Source organism: Capsicum annuum, chromosome 12, assembly GCF_002878395.1.
Source record: "Capsicum annuum cultivar UCD-10X-F1 chromosome 12, UCD10Xv1.1, whole genome shotgun sequence".
In the NCBI taxonomy this organism is placed as follows: Eukaryota; Viridiplantae; Streptophyta; class Magnoliopsida; order Solanales; family Solanaceae; genus Capsicum; species Capsicum annuum.
Window position 1 is genome coordinate 28,052,926 of NC_061122.1, and position 21,608 is coordinate 28,074,533.

The following is a 21,608-nucleotide window of genomic DNA, read 5'->3' on the forward strand; positions in this document are numbered from 1 at the left end:
AAGCAGTAAAAACATGAATATTGTATGTAAATCTCATGTAAAGCTGAACATGCTATAAAATAAAACTAAGGATTATGTAAGGATACTGAGCATGAAAACATGAACATGTAAAACTGAGAATGCAAGACCAAGCATAAACATGTACTGATATGATCTGAATAACTGATATATGAATAACTGAATAACAGATTTTTGATTACTTAGTCATGAAAACCTGAACTGACATACTTTAAATACTGCACTGAGACTGTGGGAGCTGACTACAATCAACACGGCCAAATCTGAGCTATCAGAGTCCAACCTGTAATCCTAGTTGGAAGGGTGTTGGTACCTTTCTAGGGGTACCAACATATGACTGACGATGTGGATCTACAAGGGTAATGTCATGAAGGACGAGAGTGTTATGCCTAACTGACGGGGGACACCTCATAATCTATGGTGGTGTCGTAGGTCTGGAACTTAGGGACTGCTACTAACAACTCATGCCTAACTGACGGGGGAGCCGCCATCCCTACATTCACTCGGTGCTAAGTGTTACTCCCAACTGAATGACACTAGTATTATTATTAGTTTAACATGATATGGTACTGTACTGATAAATGCGTAAAGCATGAATATGATGATCTGAATATGATAATAAAATTATGGTCTAACTGACTTGTTACTTAAAAATGAAAACATATAAAAACACATAGGTATCGGGTGTTCATAACCCTCCAGCATTGAAAGATAATAAAATATGATAACAAAGTTTAAAAACAGTGGTATGAAATCATAGTTCAAAGACCCAAAACATAAGACATTTTATTAATTGAGTGAAGTACACGAACTTGAACATGGGGATGAGTTAAACTTGAGAAAACAACATATTTTCATGATTTAAATCATAACTCAAAGATTTGACAAGGAATCACTTGAATAGAACACGAGTAATTGAAATTTGAAAAAAACTAGTTTACATGGGAACACATGTTGACATGGCTTGAATTCAAATTACTAAGAAATACATGGATTAAGTTCATAAGTTTCATGGATAATTTTATAAAATAGAATACAATCCATACTTTAAACCAAAAAGAGGGGTTTTGGGATCAATGGGTGAAAGGCACCCATTGATAAATACCCCACATACCTCAATAGTTAGATTCTTGAAAAATACTTGAACTTTAAAACTTGCACTCATGAATTCTTGGGAGGAAAATCTTGAATTTTTCATTCTTGGGAAGGGGAGGGTTTCTACGAGACTAGTTTTGGGAATAATGGGCAAATAATGACCTTTTGAGTGTTATAAGTCATGTTCTAGACGACAAGGGTTGAGGAGAAATGACCAAATCACCCCCTTGACCATTTAATCTTGAAATTAGAAATACAATGTCTCCGCATCACGGACCCTATAGCGGGGGAATAGCCTAAGTGGTTGTAATACCCCACAATCTCCTAGATAAGTTTTCAACTATTTGTTATATGTTTAAAGGCTCCAAAGTGATTATGTCAAGCCATAATTAAGTGTTATGACCTTTAAACTTATGTATGAAATGTTTTTTATGCAAATTATGGTCATAGGAAGCACTTAGAGCAAAGTCGAGTTGAGAACACTAGTATCGATTGAGTTTTAGTATCCCATCCTACAAAGGTCAATTTTAAATGAGTGTAATTCCTGGTATATAATGATTAAGGTGTCCTACTATGTATCAAATAAAATATGCTCGAGTCTTCTTTCCAACACAACTAGTTTCACCTTAATCCAATATTGTAGTAGAAAGTTATGCTCATTTTACTTAAGAGTGTCTGACTGTCAGAAAGTGACGACTAAGTTGATGAGTTGTCAACTAGGTGACGACTAAGTTGATGATCCGTCAACTAGGTGATGAGACATCAACCCTAGTCATCAACCTTAACTATAAAAGAGAAAAAACCATTTAGAATTAACGACTAGGGTGACGGGACGTCACGTAGTTGACGGCTTGTCAACCTAGTCGCCAGTTGAGGAAATTCCTGCATTTTTGTTTGTTTCTTTAAGGGTATTTTAGTCTTTTCCTCACTTCAAACCCTACTCCCCACGACTTAAAATCATCCAATAAGATTTGTTATCCATTACTAATCAGTTTTAAATGCCCTTAATCCTCTTCATTCTCACTACAAAAAACGGGTCAAATTGTGGGGGTTAATTTTACGAAAACTCCAGCAAAATGTAATTTTGGCGGTTCCCTAAACCTCCACAAAACGAGCCGTCACAAACAAGTTGCGGCAATTTTTTTCGACCCCCATAATTAATTTGTGGTGATTATTTTACGCCAGTTGCAACCCCCCATAATTAATTTGCGGCGGTTATTGACCCCCGTTATTCTAAATTTAATTCTTTTTATAATAAATTTTTGTTTAAAAATTGCAGGAGTTTAAAACCTCCGCTATTTTTTTTAAAAAAAATTAGTGGGGCCCATCAATTTCAATTATTAATTATAGATTCTAATTTTAACTCAAATTTAATTATTTCTTTAGGCGTAACCTACAATCCAATTTTTATGAAGAACATTCAATATTTTTTTTTTAGTCACAGCTCCATTTTACAATTCTGGAGTACTTCATACACATAAAGAAACAACACAATAAAAAAGTACCATATGCTAAGAGCATAAACCCAGAGTAGGATGAAACCAAGAACATACTCAAAACAAACACATGTTTTGATACCACAATTCATACCCGAAGTAAGTCTTCAGTAGTGCAACATAAAGACAGTAGTAACTGAAGAAAATAAAAACAGACTACATCATTGCTCAGTACTCATCATCGTCTTCTCCCTCACCTTCATCATTGCCTTCAGCACCAACCTCCTCATAATCCTTCTCAAGGGCAGCAAGATCTTCATAGGCTTCACAGAATTCACCTTTCTCCATGACCTCACCAACATACCAATACACAAAAACACGCTTAGCATACATAAGATCAAACTTATGATCAATTCGTGAGAAGACCTCAGCAACACTGGTAGAGTTGGAAATTATGCACACAACCCTCTGCAGTTTAGCAAGGTCACCACCAGGAACAACAAGGGCTGGCTGATAGTTGATACCACACTTGAATCCTATGGGGCACTAATCAACAAATTGGATGGTGTGCTTAGTTTTGATGGTAGCCACAGCAGCATTAACATCCTTTGGCACAAAAGCATTCGTATCATTCTGCACAAAAGTATTTCATATGTGTCATGCCTATAAAGATTTGTAAAGTATCAAGAAGTTGATTCCATATTAGCTAGTATAAGGCTCAAATGATGAAAGAGGCATAACGAATGCATCATTGATACCCCTGCAACTTTTTTTGAATGATGGTCTACCCCCATTGTGAAAGTGCTATCCAGCTCGGCCAAGTATACTTTTTAGTGTGTTGTACACTAAAATGACATGAGGACAACATATCACATTCCTGTTTATGATTGTTGAATTTGTTTTATTGAAAACTTCTTATATATAATACAAATGCATTCTCTCATTTTTGCTACAAAAAAAAACTTCAAAACCCTAAAATTTGTTGAAGGGAGAAGAGAATAACGACGTTTATCAAGACACCATTTCAAAAAGATAAAAAAGGAATTGAGAGTTTTGAAAATTTTTTAATGTGAGATTCAACATTCAATATTATTATCATAGAAACATGAGCAATCATATGGTTGATTTAGGTATTCATAGAAGAAATTATAAAGAATAACCTAATGTTTATGAAAAGAGAGAAGAAGATACAGAAGAAAGTGTACATACCTTTCAAGTTACTATTTCTCAATCCAAGTCGACGTTGCCTTCTTTCACAAGTAGCATAACAGTACCTCAAAGCTCCATTTAACCCGCAAGAGGATCGAACCTCCATTTATTGTAACTCATCACTCATTAGTTATTACTCATTAGTCGGTTGTTTTAGTAGAGAAAGTCCTTACTTTTATCAATGTTTTATGGCAACTCATTACTCATTAGTCATTACTCTTCCTTTAGCTACCAAAGTACTATATTAGATGCCTCTTTCTCTTGTCTGGTCTTTTGTGTTGGATGCCTCTAAGGAGACACAAGAAAGTCTTCTCTCATTAATTATTTTTGTGGTTTCTAGCCCTTCTTGTTTCTAAGTCTTAGTATCTACTCTAAATCCAGCCACATTAACTTAGATCTATTTATACCCTGTGTTGACCGGCTACCTCAATTTTTCTTGGAATTAAAATACCCCATCTTTAAATAGTACGCCTTACTAAAGTTAGCTAGCTCACCAAAGTCATTGGATCAATTCTTTGTCCATTTCTCAGCCTCACTAATTCACTTACGCATAGAGAATTAGTACAACATACAGTGGAGTTAGCACTAAAAAATATCACACTCAAATTGATTAGTCCTCTAATTATGACACATCACTGTGTTACCTAAAATAGATGAAAAGAGTTCAGAAGATATTTATTTTGTAACTTAGGATAGATTACCTGAAGGTGAAAGTTTTAAGATCAGATGGTCATTTCAGATAGCAAATTAGTTAGGATTTATGGAACACAGCGGCTAAGAAAAGGATATGAGAATTCCTAATTCTATGGGTTATAACCACCCATCTCATCTTAATCAGCAAGAATCCTCATCCTCTACAACAAACAAATTCCCTACTACTCCTATTGATGATAGAAGAACAAATGAACAAATTATCCATAGAAATACCATTTTTATCCCTAACCAAGCCCTAGATCTACATAATCTTACTCAAACTTCAGATCCAAATCCAAATCCAATTTGACAACTATCGACGAGTTCAACAAGTGAGAGGAATACTAGCACCATTCGGTACAAAGAATAACTCAAAAATCATGCTAAAATATGGGAGGACATGTACTAGAAGATTGGGGAGAATTCATGCCAAGTGGAGAAGAAGGAACACCATAGTACCTGAAATATGCATCTTGTAATTGTCACCGTAATTTTTATCGAAAAGAGATCGATGATGAATCACAAACACCTGGTATGCATAGAAATAACAGCATCAACCACCATATACACACGTAAACTCTGCCTGGATATATGAATAAACTAGATAAAAAATTATTTTATCAAAGAATTACAATCACAATTCTAGTGCAATTCTAGTAGCCAGACAAAAATAAAAAAGCCATTAAGAGATCTAATCTCAAAACAGGATATTAATTACAATTCTTAACAACCATTAGATTAGATCTGTTGATACTGAAAGCTAACATGTTCACTTTTGAAGTTAAAGCTAAAAGATGATTTGTATACAATACTAATATTTGGTATTAGAGAAATTTAAAAATGAGCCAAAGTGATGAGTAGTTAAGATAAAGACATACAAGATGAAAATATTTTAGAGAAATTGATAAACCCAATTTGGGAGTGAGAGCTTCAATTGGGTAGAGAAACAATTTGGGGAAATGAGAATGTGAGAGTTGCAATTTGGTAAAGTAAGAGGGAAAAATATTTTGTCCAATTAAAAAAAAAAAGAAAAAATTTCAGCCTTATTTTTTTATTATAGCGGGGGTCTAAAGACCCCCCAAATTTATATTTTTTTTATCGAATATATATGCTATTTTTTAATTAATAGCGGGGGTTTAAAACCCCCACAATTAATAGTGGGGGTCTAAAACCCCCCGCAACTTTATAAATTTTAGCAGCAGATTTTTAACTCCCATATTTCATATAATTTTATGGGGGTTAAAATAACCCCCGCAAATAAACCCCCACAATATTACCCATTTTTGTAGTGTCTCAAGAACATCAAGATTAGAGTTTTCTCATCAAGTCATCTCTCATGAAAAAAGTTATTCTTCCATCCTTGTGTCCAAAATGCATGGTTTTTAAGATTGAATTTCCTTATTTTGAATTAGATTTTATACCCAAATAGGCATATTCTTGAATTATGATATTACCATGAGATTGAAAGTTTTAAGTGAATCAAAAATTACATATGTTCATGTTTTGACTTTAAGATTCATATTGTGATTTTTAATTTCATTATCTTGACTGGGATTGCTGAAAAATTTTAATGTGATTATTGAGCATGAAGTTTTGCATGAATTTCCATGAATTAAAACATGAATTTGTAAGTCCTAAGAACAAGTATTGAGTTTACAAGAAGATTATGCTCTTATGCTCTATTTATACGTTTATACCATGATTTAAAGTAAAGATTGATCTTTTGATACTAAGATAAGATATAAAATCCATAATTGTTCATCTTGAGTATGATTTAAATAAAGAGAAGCATAACTGGTTTTCAGACTGTAAATCTTTATACTATTTTAAGGTGGATTTCTTAAAGTATGAGCATATAAGTATTATGGGAGTAATATTTAGCACCGAGAAAGGAATGGGGATGAGCGTATCCTAAATTCCTAGAAACTACGAGCCGCTGTAGGTTATGCTTTTTCCACAATATGAATGAAGTTCAGTATCACTTAAGTTAAGGTTCTATTTTGATGGAAAGGATACGTGGGTAAGACGTTGGACTCCATGGTAGCTCACATGGTGTTATGTCAGTTAGAAGAATCTTCCACAAGAAAGAATAAAATTAAGGATTTTAGGAACTAAGTTTAAAAACTCACAATTTTATTCAGATATTGTTTTACATAAGTTATTATCCTTGAGATTTCAGGTTTTAGTTTACGCATAATCAAGGTGAGTCTTTATCACTTAGCCTACATGATTTGAAAGTATACCTAGATTTAGTTCTACTTATTCTACAAAATTAAGGATTTAAGAAACTAAGTGTAGTGATTCACCAGCTTATCAGACTATGTTTGTTACTCATGTCTTAAGATACTTCAGCTTTCAGTTTATTTCAGTCTCCTGATGAGTCTACTTGCACTTAGCATGAATGTTTTAAGATTATGTATCTATTCAGTTTTACTTATTGCATTCATTCCCACTTACTTAGTATATTCCAGAAGTACTGACAACATATACGTCTGTGTGGCTACAATGTCTCATAGTGTAGGGACCAGTTGTAGCCCTCACATCATAATCAGATAGTTCGCAGCTTCCAACCAGCAAGTGTTGAGTTCTTTTGGTTTGAGGACTCGAGTCAACTATAGCTCTATTATCATTCTTTATTCAGTCATATTTAATAGGGATAGTTGGGGGTCATGTCCCAGCTACCTATAGTCAGTACTAATAGAGGCTTCATAGACACTCATTTAGAATTGATGTATTTACTTTCAGTTTTGTTTTGTATAACTAAAGTGTAAATGTCTTTAACAGTTTTATATTGACATATTTAGCAAAGATATCTCTTCGCTTATTTCTTTTAGATTTATGTATCTTATTTAGTTGCTCATGAGTTATGTAAGTATCATGAGTTAGATTAGGATCACGTGTGGTTCGAGGCACCGTATGACGTACAGGGGGTAGTCTCGGGGCGTTACAGTGGCTTAGACCCTAGTCCGAGGGAATAGCCCTTAGGGCACAGACTCTATTTTAAAGGAATAGCCCTTGTGTCATGGATCCTATTTTGAGGGAATAGCCTACGCGGTGCGTACCTATCGTGGACCCTTACTATTTCTTACGAAAGTGGTCATAACTTTCGCTCGGGTATTAGATTAAAGCAAAATTGGTGTCATTAGAAAGATAACTCAATTATCTATAATTTGGTGGGTCTTAAGATGCAAAATTATACATATGTAAAAGTTATACATGATAAAACATGACCCTTGTAGTATCAAATACCAAAATTTGGCCGAAATAAAGGCTCTTAGCTCAACTTTCCTCCAAGTGATTCCTATGGTCAATTTTAACCTCAAAAATATTCTTAACACTAGGATAATGATTATGAAATATATATTCAAATGCAAATCATGGGATTAGGGTTTACACACGTAACAACGATGGTCTAATTTTTAGCTAAAAAATGTGGGGTGTTACAGGTTAGCTAAAGACTGAACCTCTAAGGCCAAAGGCCTCTCCTTGGTCAAAAGATGCACCGAGCTATCCATGCTAGTCGACTTCTAGCTCAAGGCATCCGCAACCACCTTAGCTATGCCCGAATGATTGAGAATGGTCAAGACATAATCCTTAAGCATCTCAAGCCAACGACACTATCTCATATTAAGATCTCATTGGGTGAAGAACTACTAAAGGCTACCATGATCCAAGAAAATCTCACAACGAAATCCATACAAATAGTTCCTCCACAACTTCAAAGCAAACACAACTGCGCAAATACAAATCATAGGTGGGATAATTCCTCTCATATGACTTCAATTGATGAGACACATAAGCAATTACCTTTCCCTCCTGCATCAACATAACACCTAATCTAATACCTGAAGCATCACAAATCACTATAAAGTCCACTCCAGTAATACCCCATACTTTTCTTAGTCCCGTTTAGTTCTTAGTGAGTCAAGGTCAACTACAAAAGTGTATAACTCTTAATGTGTGTACAATTTTCAATATCTAGACCCACCAAGGGTATATAATTGAATTAGCTTTCTAATGATACTAAGTTAGCTTAAATTTGATACTCAGTTAAGAAGTTATGGTGCTTTTAGTGAAAAGCAGTAGAGCACTACGATAGCATCACATCGTGGTGAAGTACAAATTTGCAAATGTTCATTTTCCACTAAAGCACCATGATTACACCATGTTGCGGTAAAGCTCAAAATCAAATTTGTCCCTTTTCAGTAGCTCACCGCGTTTGTCCAGTGTCACACCAGAAATCGTAGTGCAGTGCAAAATGGCACTCATCCTTTTCCAGTGATGCAACGCGATTAAGCTACATCGTTCCATGGTGAAAAATGAAACTCGTCCCCTTACCAGTATGCCACTGCAATGGCATTGTGTCGCATTAAGGCCCAAAATCGAGATTCCAGTTCTGAACTTAATTTTTTAAAGGGAAATTTAGTCTTATACCAAGCACCCAAATCGTGAGAACACTGGATTAAACCTATTCTAAGCCTAATACACTCATTATTCACAAGATTTATCTCCAAGAAAACCCTAGAACCTTAATTTCAATTCCTCAAGAAACCTAAATTCCACCATTCTCCTTTCAAGATAACCCAAAATTCAAGATTTCCAATTCAAGATATTCAAGAAACAATCTTCAAAGGCATAAATAGGAACTCAAAGTTCAAGTTTCTTCATCGATTCATCAATTAAGGTATTTGGGGTTTTCAACAAGGATAATACTTTCATCATTGTTCCCAAAATTAGTTTTAAAGTTGAATTTTATATGAAATTATGTGAATTTCAGTCTAGAGTTTATACCCACTCATTACTATTTGAATATTATGAGATTACAAGTGATTCAGATATTGAATTGCATGTCTACTTTCGTATATTTATGCGTATGACATAAATTCCCAAATTAAGAATTGAACTATCAATACTTTCATTACTAAGCATGAACTTTATGATGATTTAACATAAATTTGATGCATGGGTTATTAAGCCCTAGTTAAATATTGATATTTCAAGAATGACAATGCTTTAAGCACCTTATGATTAGTTATTTTCAGATTTTGATCAAGATTTGATCTTTTAATCTCAGCTTAGATATGGAATCCACTTTACAATTTTATCAACAGTTTGCAGTAAACAGATTCATAAGAGGTTTTCATTATAAACCCTTATACTAGTTTTAAAAGTGTATTTCCTACAGAACGAGCATACAGATTAAAGAGAGTAGTATTTAGCACCAAGTTGGTTATGTTTACATGTCCAGGAACTACGAGCCAACGTAGGTTCAGATTATCAAATTATTTCCATTTCTATATAGATAACAGTTATAGATGTGATCACTTCGTGTGCCAATCCCAAGACTAAGCTTTGATACTTGAACTTGACCATTAATATTTTAACAAGTCTTAGTAAAATGAATTTAAGGGTAGATGGACAACCACTGCAAAAATACCAAAACCCAAACATGACCCTTGGCCTTCTCTCCATATACCAACTCAATTTCTTAGAAGAAGCACATATTAACAGCAGCTTTAATGTCCAAACAGAGAGGTCCAATTCTGGTAGGTGAATTTATAAAGGCTTTTCAAGAAATCTTGAAAACTTCTTTCAACAACTGAGTATATGCATGGTCTATACAACATGGTAGTCTTTGATGGCCAAAGATTCAATAATTCTTTATTAGTAGAAGTTGTTGATGATGAAGAATCCTCAGCTAAAACACAATCTGGAATTACGATTTCAGGAATCACAGAAATGACCGAAATTCAAGTGAACGAGGAAGTGGTTCTATGTGTCGTTATTAAAATTTAAAGGCATTCCCATTAGAAGCTTTTTTCATAAAATAACAAATAACAATGATAACAAAGAAATTGTCATTCCTGTTGTAACCTGGAAACTTTTACACGCTTGTGTATCTATCCTGGTAGTGATTTTGACATTCATCATACATTACCTCCTGCTAAGCTCGGTGCAAATATTGTTCGAGCTTGTAAGTTGAAAGAGTCTGAAATAGGTGAACAAAACTGGGCAATATATGCTCATACTGGTCTTTGTTTTGTTGCTAGTTATCGTCATTCTATACGTAACCTTTCAGATGAAAGCCAAATGAAAATAAACTTGCCAGAGATGCCTGCTATCATAAGGATTGCATTTGGAATGGATCATGCTTACAAAAATGTTGAGCAATTTTTGATTGTTAAGTCAATTCCCAAGCCACTCGAATTAGTCTGGAAGAACTTGGAGTTGTCATGATGTTGAATTAAGATGAATGATTAACCATGAACAGACCAAGCTAAGCTTCCATGGGAACTTACATGAACAAGAGAGGAGCTGGGAGCTCAATAGGAAAGCATTGGAATAAAATTCTTTTTTCTTATTGAATGGAAAAACTCAATTGATTTTGTGATGTAGTGTGTATATATATACAAGTAGCTGAATCAAAACTAGAGAGTAGATATTTATCCTAACTAACTGCTTATTATCGAAACTTCCAGCCAACTAACACTTAACTAACTTAAGTTGGGATTAATCCTAGATGACTTGATATGTAAAATGCGAACATAATCTCAACAACAACACCCCCTACCACCTTTAAGTTGGAGGTGAGATATTCACTGACAACTTGCGTAAAATCTCAGAGTGTTTGGGTCCACTCAAGGCTTTGTTTAGGATATCAGCTAGCTGTCTACTTGTTAGCAAGTGTTGAAGAGATATAAGTCCCTCTTGAAGCTTATCTCTAACAAAGTAACAGTCCACTTCTATGTGCTTCGTATGCTCATGAAATACTGGATTCTTTGCTATGTGGATAGTTGACTGACTATCATAGAAAACTGATATTAGTAGCTGACTATCATAAAAAACTGATATTGGTAGATTGCATGGATCAGTTAGTTCTTTCAATAATCTCTCCAACTAGACCAATTCTCCTACCACTTTCCATATTGTCCTGTATTCTGCTTCTTATCTTTGACTTCCATCCAACTGGACTATCTCTCATGAGCACAATATAACCACTCACTAATTTCCTAAAATTGAAACAGGTAGCCCAGTCTGAATCACAATAGAAAGTGATCTTGCAATCTGCATGTTTTGACAAGAAAATTCCTTGACTCAAATCACTTTTCAAGTACCTCAATACATGAAAGGTTTCCTTAAGATGTGGTTCTTTTGGTGTCTGCAAGAATTGACTTAGATGTTGGACACTGTAAGTGAGATCTATTCTTGTGTGAGTGAGAAAATTCAATTTTCCAATCAACTTCCTACAATAAGTAGGTTCAACTAGTGGTTTTCCTTCATTTGGACTCAGTTTCATGTTGGTCTTAAGAGGTGCAGTTGTGGTGCTATATTTTGTACAGTCAAACTTCTTAATCAAGTCTGTGGCAAATTTTTGCTGTGAAATCAATACTCTATCTTCTTTATATATGATCTCTAGCCTCAGAAAGTAGTGTAGTCTTCCTAAATCCTTGATCTTGAATTGGTCATGCAAGAAAGACTTTAATGATTGTATTTCTGCCATATCAGTCCCTGTCATTATTATGTTATTACCATATACAACAACAAACACATTATATGTTCCATCATTCTTGTAAAAGAGTAAGTAATCACTGGTAGAGTGTGAGTAACCTCTTGAGTATAGGGCTGCAATTAACTTCTCATACCATTATATGTTGGCTTGTTTAAGTCTATATAAAGACTTGTTGAGCTTGCAGACTATGGTTTTGTCACCGACCAACAACCTTTGTGGAAAACTCATATACACTTCCTCGTGGAGATCACCATGGAGGAAGGCATTATTCACATCAAGCTAATACAAATCCCAACCTCTTTTTACTGCTAGGGTAATCAATGTCCTTACAGTGGTCATTTTCACCACTGGTGAGAAAATTTTTGTGTAGTCAATCCCAGCCTGCTGTGTATAACCTTTCACTATAAGTCTGACTTTGTATCTTTCAACAGAGCCATCAGCCTTGTGCTTGATCTTGTACACCCACTTACATCCAATTACCTTTTTTCCTGCAGGTAAGTAAACTAGGTCCTAAGTGTTATTGGCATATAATGCTTCAGATTCCAAGGTCATGGTTGCTTGTTATGTAGGGTTCAACCTCGCCTCTTCATATGAAAAAAGCTTAATGTCATGTTCAATGTGATTCATCATCTGCTGACTATCATGTGAAAGGAAAGCAAGGAAAGTGTGTTGTGTAGGCAGTTTGTAATTATAATCTTTCATATGGGATCATATACTGTGTGTTTTATTAGATCCTCCAACAATTGGAAAGGATTCATTTATTACTGGTAAGGTGATTTGTAAAATTGATGAGGTGGTTTCATGCACACCATGGGAAGTTAAAGGTGGAGATGTGAATGGTTGTGAGGTATTAGTAGTAAGGGCATGGTCAGATGGTGCATTTGTAGACACGGGGTGATAAGGATCAGTAACATGTGCAATATTCTCATCCAGCATATAAGCACTATCAAGATTGTTAAAGCCAGGTGTTGAAGAACTATTTGAAGGACTGAGCTTTCTTAAAACAGAAACAAAATTAGTATCAGAAAAACAAAGTGCAAAAGGAAATACATGCTCATAAAACACCACATCCCTGGAAATGTGTACCCTCCTAGTGGTCAAATCTAGTACCTTGTATCCTTTAGTATTGAAAGGGTACCCAATAAACACATGGGGTGTGGCTCTTGGTTCAAACTTTTCCTTATAAGTTTCGAGTGTAGTAGGGTAGCAAAGACATCCAAAGGACTTGAGGTGTGAATAGGTAGGTTGTTGGTTGTATAGAACTTTAAAAGGGGTTTTATTTTTAAGTGTTGTGCTAGGGAACCTATTTATCAGGTAAGTAGCTGCTAGAATGCATTCCCCCCAGTATCTTAAAGGTACTTTGGAGTGGTAAAACAAAGCTCTGGCAGTTTCAAGGAGGTGCTTATGTTTTCTCTCTACCACACCATTTTGTTATGGTGTGTAGGGACAAGTTTTCTGATGCACAATGCCCTTACTTTATAGGAAAATGGAAGTTTCTCTATTTGTGAACTCTAATCCATTATCAGTTCTGATGGACTTAACCTTAGTATTGAACCGAGTTTCTATTAGTGTGACAAGGGCTTGAATGGTATGCAGAACATTGCTCTTACAGTGTAGGATTTGGGTCCATGTTGATCTGCTGAAATCAACCATGGTCAAGAAGTATCTTTGGTTGGTATGGGTTGGTGTGTGATATGGTCCCCACAGATCAATGTGCAGGAGTTCAAATAGATGTGTGGTTTGGTATGATGCGTGTTTTAGAAAGGGGAGTCTTGTGTGTCTCGCCATGGGACAAATAGTACATGTAAAAGGTTGCTTGGGAGCAAATGGACCAGGTATAGTAATCATCTTTTTCATTTTGTTGAATGGTAAGTGACCTAGTCTAGTATGCCACATATAGTCTACACTAATTTCTTTAAATAAAAGTGATGCATGAGAAACATGAGAACACAACTTTGAGTCTGAAAACTGACAAGTCTTAAGATTGCAAGCATGTTCATTACTAGGAGAAATGAATCTTACAAGTGGAGTAGAGTAGGTATTAACATCTTGCTTATTTGATACAAATAAAACATGCATGAAAAAAAGTAGATAATGAAGAACCAGATGATTCATTATGAGAGGTGGAATATGAGCAGTAAGGAGAGGACTGATTGTGGCATCTTGTACAGAGGTAATACAGGCTATTTCTTGCTCTACCAATCTCTAGAGGGCTCTTCAGTGAAGGGCCCTGCATGAATCATGATGAACTATTAAAGCTAACAGCATTTTTAAGGTGAGAGGCCAAACAATAAACAAAAATTAGATTGAACTTAAAACTGGGAACAAATAACACCTTCTGCAGAGTTATTGCTAGACTCAAATGTGCATCTCCAATTTCAGTTACTCTAACCTTATAACCATTTGGCAAGGCAATTAAGTATGGATAGGCTAGGCTTCTAATTTTAACAAGCAGTGACCTATTATATGTCGTATGATTTATTACTCTGGAATCTATGATCCAAGAGTCAGTTGACAGTGTGTCACATTTACAAGACAAATCGCCAATTTCAGTAATAGAAAAGTAACAAGCTAGGATACCTACAAGGTTCACAACACACTGTCCATTGATGAAACCATCCACTGATTTTCTAGGATCCATGGGGTTATCTGCATCCTTCACATGGACATTCTCTAACAACCTCAAAAGTTGATTGTACTACTTTGTGGTCAACCTATGTGCATGTGAATTTGTATGCTTTTTACAGCCATCAAAGCTTCTAAGTGGTGTACTGTCAGTACTTACCATCACACTAGCTGCTGTAGGACTCACATTTTTGCCTTTGGTAAATTTGAAATCTGGTGGACATCCATGTAACTTGTAACATTTTGCCTCAGTATGGCCATTTTTCTTGTAATAAGTGCAGAATAATTCACTTCCATTGGTGAACTGACTTGCAGAGTAATTTTCAGAGGAAGAACCAAAGTTCCTATATGAGGTTTTACCCCTATTTCTGTAGGCAGCATTGGCTGGTCCATAGTTGGTTCTGAAGGTCCCATTACCAGAACTGACACCTATGTTTCTATAACCATAGGTGTCGGCTGAGCGAGTGTTAGCAACTAATGAAGTTGACTCTAGATGAAGTTTATTGATAAACCTTACTTCATGTTGTTTTTCTTCCTAGATGAGAATAGAAAAGGCCTGAGCTATGGATGGTAGGGGGTTCATCATCAGTATGCTGCCCCTAACCACTGTATAAACTTCATTGAGGCTCATTAAAAACTGAATTAGCCGTCTATCCTGCTTAGCCTTGTGTAGTTTATTCTTTCCACCACAATTGCACACATAGGTACACTGAGTACTGGCATCCAAGACACTCATTTCCTCCCACAATCGTCTAGCATTAGTGTAATATCATATGATATCTAGGGTTCCTTGGGTGAGATTATTAATCTCTTGTTAGAGTTGATAGAACCTAGCACCCTTAGTTTGGTCATACCTAGCCTCTAATTCATCCCATAATTCCTTAGCATTATTCACGAACTGTAAACTATCACTAAGTTCCTTGGACAGAGAATTCAAAAGCTAGGAAGTTACCATGTTATCTTACCGTTCCCATTATGCGAACTCAAAGGAATCAACATTCGGTTTTTGAACTTTTCCATTGATAAATCCGACTTTGTTCTTCGCCGACAAAGCTCAAAGTACTCTCTTCCATGAATTATAACCTGTGCCATCAAATTGGATCGAAATGATCGAGGAGCCGACATTCTTTGAAGGATACATATAGAACACGTTGTTCGAATTTGATGTTTCATATTGAGAATTGGGGATCACAGTCTCCGATGTGTTATCCGCCATTGATGGAGAAAAAAACCTCGATTAACAAAATTTCAATTGATTGGGGAACTGAGCTGCAATTGTGCGAAAAAAAATTAAGGAATGTCGAAGAGAAAGAGAGCTGTAAGTAGCTTGAAATTGATTAAAAAAGGATGTATATGAACCACTACGGCTCTGATACCATGTCGAGATGTTGAATTAAGATGAAGGATTAACCATTAAGAGACCAATATAAGCTTCCATGGGAGCTCACATGAACAAGAGAGGAGCTGGGAGCTGGAATAAAATTCCTTTTTCTTATTGAATGGAAAAAAACTCAACTAATTTTGTGATGTAGTGTGTATATATATACAAGTAGCTGAGTCAAAACTAGGGAGAGAAGAAATCTATCCCAACTAACTGCTTATTATCGAAATTGCAACCCAACTACCGCTTAAATAACACTTAACTAACTTAAGTTGGGATTCATCTTAGCTAACTTGATCTGTGAAATGTGAACATAATCTCAACAGGAGCAATGCAGGCTAAATTCAGTACAGAAGAATGAGAGATTGAATTTTCTAGTAGAGCAACAAGACTGACAAAAAGACAAATGTTTATTAATACTATTATGTAATTGAAAAAGTACTTAGATGACAGAAATTCAAGTCAAAGTGCAGATTAACAGTTTATAGTTAACGATTTATCAGTGTGGGATGGGATGTATTAGTCAATTTTCTGATGGTATGAATTTTATGTGTTCCGTTGGTACTGTTTGGATAAATATGTAAAGTTGGTTTGTTGAATATGGATTTGGTTTGCGTCATCAGGAAAATGAATATCGTTGGTTAACTAGCTAGTAGCAATTTTCTTTGGAAAAATCAAAAAGATCTTATTGTATGGAATTTTCATGGATTTATCTTTAAATCGTCTCATGGTAAATGACATTATAGCTGTCTTCTACAAATAAAAATGAGTGACCTAACTAATTCCTATTTCCCTTTTCGGTCAGGTGACCATTTGGAAATGTGTGAAAGATATTGTCAGTAGAATGTGGGAAGGTTATATTAAAGAATAGTTAATTATTATTGTTGTTATTATTTATCTTCTTATCGATAATGAGTCTTTTAATTTGACCTCAATTAATATTCATGTTCTCCACCTTTGATTGTGCACAAGCAGACATTTAAACTTTTATAAAGTTGGACAAATAGGCACACACATCCTACTTGATCTCTCATGCTCATTGCCACGTATATCGCGTGTTCTACTTGTTCAACTCTATACAAGTCTAAGTGTTTACTTGTGCACGCCATGCTAGTTGAGTCCAAGTTGAAGGAAACACTTATGTAATTTATCTAGCTTTTACTAAAAATATCATTTTATGATTTTAGGAGAGAATGCTAACTAGTTTATAAAAAGGGAAAAGGCATAATTTTCTCCCTAAACTATACACGAAAAGTCGATGACACACTTAAACTATCGAGAAAATTTATTACACACTTATACCATATAAAAGTGAATTTATTTACTCCCCGCGACACTCATGTCCAGGTGCATTTCTTACATTTAATATAAGCGCGTCCAACCTTTTTAAAACTAAAAAATAAACGGGCAAAAATATTAAAAATTTAATAAATTGAAGACTCATCTGATACGTTTTCCAAAAACCTCCATTAAAGTCAATTTCGGGTTCCCAAATCAAGAACCCTCACCCAAATTGGTCATTCAAAATGGAAATTCAAGCTCGTTTGTTTGAAGAATTGGTAACCAAATCTTTTTAATCGTTTGACTTCTTACTATATTGTGAGAAATTATAGTTCTTTTCTCTTAATTTTTTTCAAATTTTGATAATTATTTCTTTCAGTGTTTCTTCAAATTTGAATTAATTTTTTCATGATTGAGCATTTGTATCAAATTTGTATCAGTTTCCTACCTTGAAATCAAGCGAATTCAACTTGTAAAAATTTAACTCAACTTGAAACGAAAAGAGAGATATTATTTTTGAGAAATTGACAGTGAAAAACATAGAAAATTAGTACTTCATCTCTTCTATCGGGTTCAAACTTGCAAGAAAATTGAGAATGGATTCATCGATCTTTGAGGGTTTTCAAAATGGATTTGTCGGTACATATTCTACCCGAATGAATCGGATAGTCTAATATTTGGGTTCGATCGGGTTATTTAACATACATTATGAGTTTGAGTCGGGTTAGGATTCAATATAATAGAAAATATCGAATTAGATGTGTAGCATCACCACAGGGCGAGTGTACTCCACTCCACTCGTTAAACTTGAGAATAGGTGTCGCTGATAGTAAATAAATTCACCTTTTATATAGTATAGGTATGTAATAGGTCACCTCAATGTTTAAGTGTGTCATCGATTTTTCGTGTATAGTTTAAGGTGAAAATCATGACTTTTCCCGTTATAGACATGGCAATTTTATGTCAAATGCATTGTTATGTTTGATACATTTTAAAACTTGTGAATAAAAGTCATGTTTCATATTTTTCTAAATAAAAAAAAAGGTGAAATATACTTCCAGAAAATTATGATCAAACAAAGTTTTGAAACTTCAATCCAAGCTTCACCAAATCTGATTTTCCAAAAAAACATTTGAAAATATATATTCAAACACTGACGACCCCAAAATATAAAAACTTAAGGGAATAAATAGTCCTAGGATAAAAGGAAAGATTATTTTATCCCATATTTGGTTTGAAGTATTTGTTAGTAATGGGATTACTTATCCCACCATTTACTCTATAGTGATGAGATAAGTTATCCCACATGCATCCCGGGATAACTAATTCCGAAATTAATTATCTTGGGATAACTTTTTCTAAAATTTACATATATACACAAGATAAAGTTACCTTATTACATTAAATACCAATTTGACAAAGTAATTACACAAACCCCAAACTAATTACATTAATCTCCTTTTTTCTATTTTCTCTCTCTTAAATATTATACATCTAAAACCACATTATTGGCTTCCGATTTTTTCTCCCAACTGCTCCCATTACGGCACCCGTACTTTCCTCCATTTTTGAATCCCTTAAATTACGAAAAAATACAAGTAACCTCTAATAAGAGGTTACCAACTTGTAAGTGTTCAAGCTTTAATTGATTTTTATGATTTACTTTATTAATTTTTTGAAATTTTTTTTCAACTTTATCAATTCAGGGTTTTTTCCTTTTTTTTGTTGCATGTTGATTTTGTATGAAATTTCTGTATTGTGCAATCATATTCAAGTTCAGTAGTTCGATTTTTTTTTTTCATATACTACAAGTTGGTTTTTATTTTTTTTTCAGTCGATTTTTTTTATTTTTTTCATATATCTTTGATTTTCTTGTTTTGTAGTTCGATTTAACACTACTGTTAAATCAATATAGTGTAAATTGGTAATGGATTATCCTCCTAACTTTAGTTTAGGAATTACTCAGTTAGATGCAAAAGAAAAAGATATTCTCGTTGGATCTGTTCCTGGTAAATTTGATGAAGAAGATTAGAATTTCGCAGAGAATCGTTCAAAGCACCGAAACGACCCGTTACAATGAAGAAATTGAAGGAAGTTGTCACTTTTAGATTGAAGAAGTTAGGTTCAAAAGAGGCAACTTAAAAGAAGTTTGATGATTCTGGTCGACCGCGTCTTCCGAAGGTATTGATTTAAGTTGTTGTATAAGTTGGCATATATATAATAATACTTTATACATTAGTTATTTTGTCCTACTATTGTATAATATAGGTATTCTGAAATATATTTTAATATGTTATACATTGGGAGTTATGAAAATTTAAACAGTTATAAAGTATTAATATTATATAAGGTAACATTATACATTAGGAGAAACATATAGGTCATACTTATTTTAATGTGAAAATCAGTATGATGACATTATACATTGTTGCAGTTTATTTTTTAAATGTATAAGTTACCTCATAAATGTATATCTGTTGTTTAATTAGTGTTTAATTCTAATTTTGAGATGTATAAGTTACCCTCATACATGTGTATTTGTTGTTTATTTAGTATTTGATATAAATTGTTACATGTATAAGTAACCCTCATACATGTTTAAATGTTGCTTGATTAAGGTTTTGATTTAAATTTTTAGATGTATAAGTTATTCTCATACAGGTGTAACCGTTGTTTATTTAGGGTCTGATATAATTTGTTAGATGTATAAGTTACCATCATACATGTGTAACTATAGTTTATTTAGGTTCTGATTTTATTATACATTACTTCAATTTATTTTTAAATTTATAAGTTGCCCTCATACATGTATATAACAGGTCCTAAGGAGCAACACACCGATGATCAATCTGAGCGTGTCATTCAGACTCTTGGAGGATATGTTGAGAGCTTGTGTTATTGACTTCATACTCTTTCAGTTTCTTGATAGTTAAATTTGTGTTGTAGTAAACTACAACAAGTACACCTTTGGTGTATTGTACTAGAAGTTTAAGTTCTATCTTCATTTTTGATCGGTGCACTCTGCGTATGAAATTACACTAGATATATTGTTGTATTCTTAATTATATTTGCGACGAGGTTTCTACTTGTAGAAAATTATCTTTTGAACGGTGTAATTCACAAGTAGCAACCCATTTCTAACCCATTGCAAATATCTTAATACATGAAGAACAGGATGCTTCAACAAGTACTTTCCAAACATAAAATAATGCAATCTAGTTGTTTATATTCAAATTATTGCATACAACAACATATCCAATGAAGTTTCATAAGGAATAAGGAGGGTAAAGTATAGTGAGAAGTACAACGGGTAAAGTTATGCAGACCTTACCACTGCCTCGTGCAGGTAGAGGGGCTATTTTCGAGAGTCCCGCAACTCAAGCACAATAATTTCAAGTACAAAGAAAGAAGAAGATAGTGAACAAAATATAGCAATTAACAAGAATATATATTCAAATTACATTATAAAAAAAGGCAACATTAGTCTCAAAGTATGTTTTCAACAAAGATCGAGTTTAGTTACGAATTTCGTCATTCGTTAAAATCGATATTTTAATACATATAATAAAGCAATTTTTAACCTTGCAAACCTTTAAATATTGCATACATAGTAGTACATTTCTTGATGTTTGTTTCCTACAAAATCATAGTCAGAAATTAAAGGATCGGAATTTCCTCATTTTTTTTCATGCCCCTTTTATACAACTTGAATTCAACTTGATGTACAATCGTATTTATATGCTTGAATTCAAAAATTTATGTGATGAAGAATACGAAGACACACACTCGTAGCAAATACCTATAAATTCAAGTTTGAACTACTTAGGTTATATGACTGTTAACTAGGGATGTTCAAAGGAAATCGACAAACCACAATCTGTTATATTGAGAAAAAAATCCAATTAGTAGTTTGGTATTGTAAAAAAAGATATTTTCTAGAACTCGTGGAACTTGAATTCCCTACATATTTTTAAGAAACTTATTTTTTATAGAAAATGTTTTTCAAAATTTTTAACCAATCAAACATGAAAAATTAGAAAACATTTTACAAAATTTCTGGATATTGAACACATCCATAATGTAAAGATAACTTACAATAATTAACATAGTTTAACCTATTATTATTGAGAAATTTCAATTGAATTTTTTTGTCATGTATAAATTTTGAATTTCCATGACATAAGAGTAAATTGTAGTATTGTAATATACCCGCGAAATAATCTCATCATTATTTAATTCTCGTGTTATAATCTTAATATAACTTGTTCACTATCAAACGAATCCTACAATTTAAGGTAAGAAAAATACTCGTGTCCTTTCTTTTATTTTTTTGGACATAAACATATACTAAAAATAAACT

General features: G+C 33.9%; 2 pseudogenes; one reads left to right on the plus strand and one right to left on the minus strand.

The window, feature by feature from the left end:
- Positions 1-2,610: 2,610 nt before the first annotated feature.
- LOC124889579 lies at positions 2,611-3,864 on the minus strand (annotated as a pseudogene).
- Positions 3,865-4,518: 654 nt separating this feature from the next.
- Positions 4,519-10,688, plus strand: LOC107849342 (annotated as a pseudogene).
- The last annotated feature ends 10,920 nt before the right edge of the window (positions 10,689-21,608 follow it).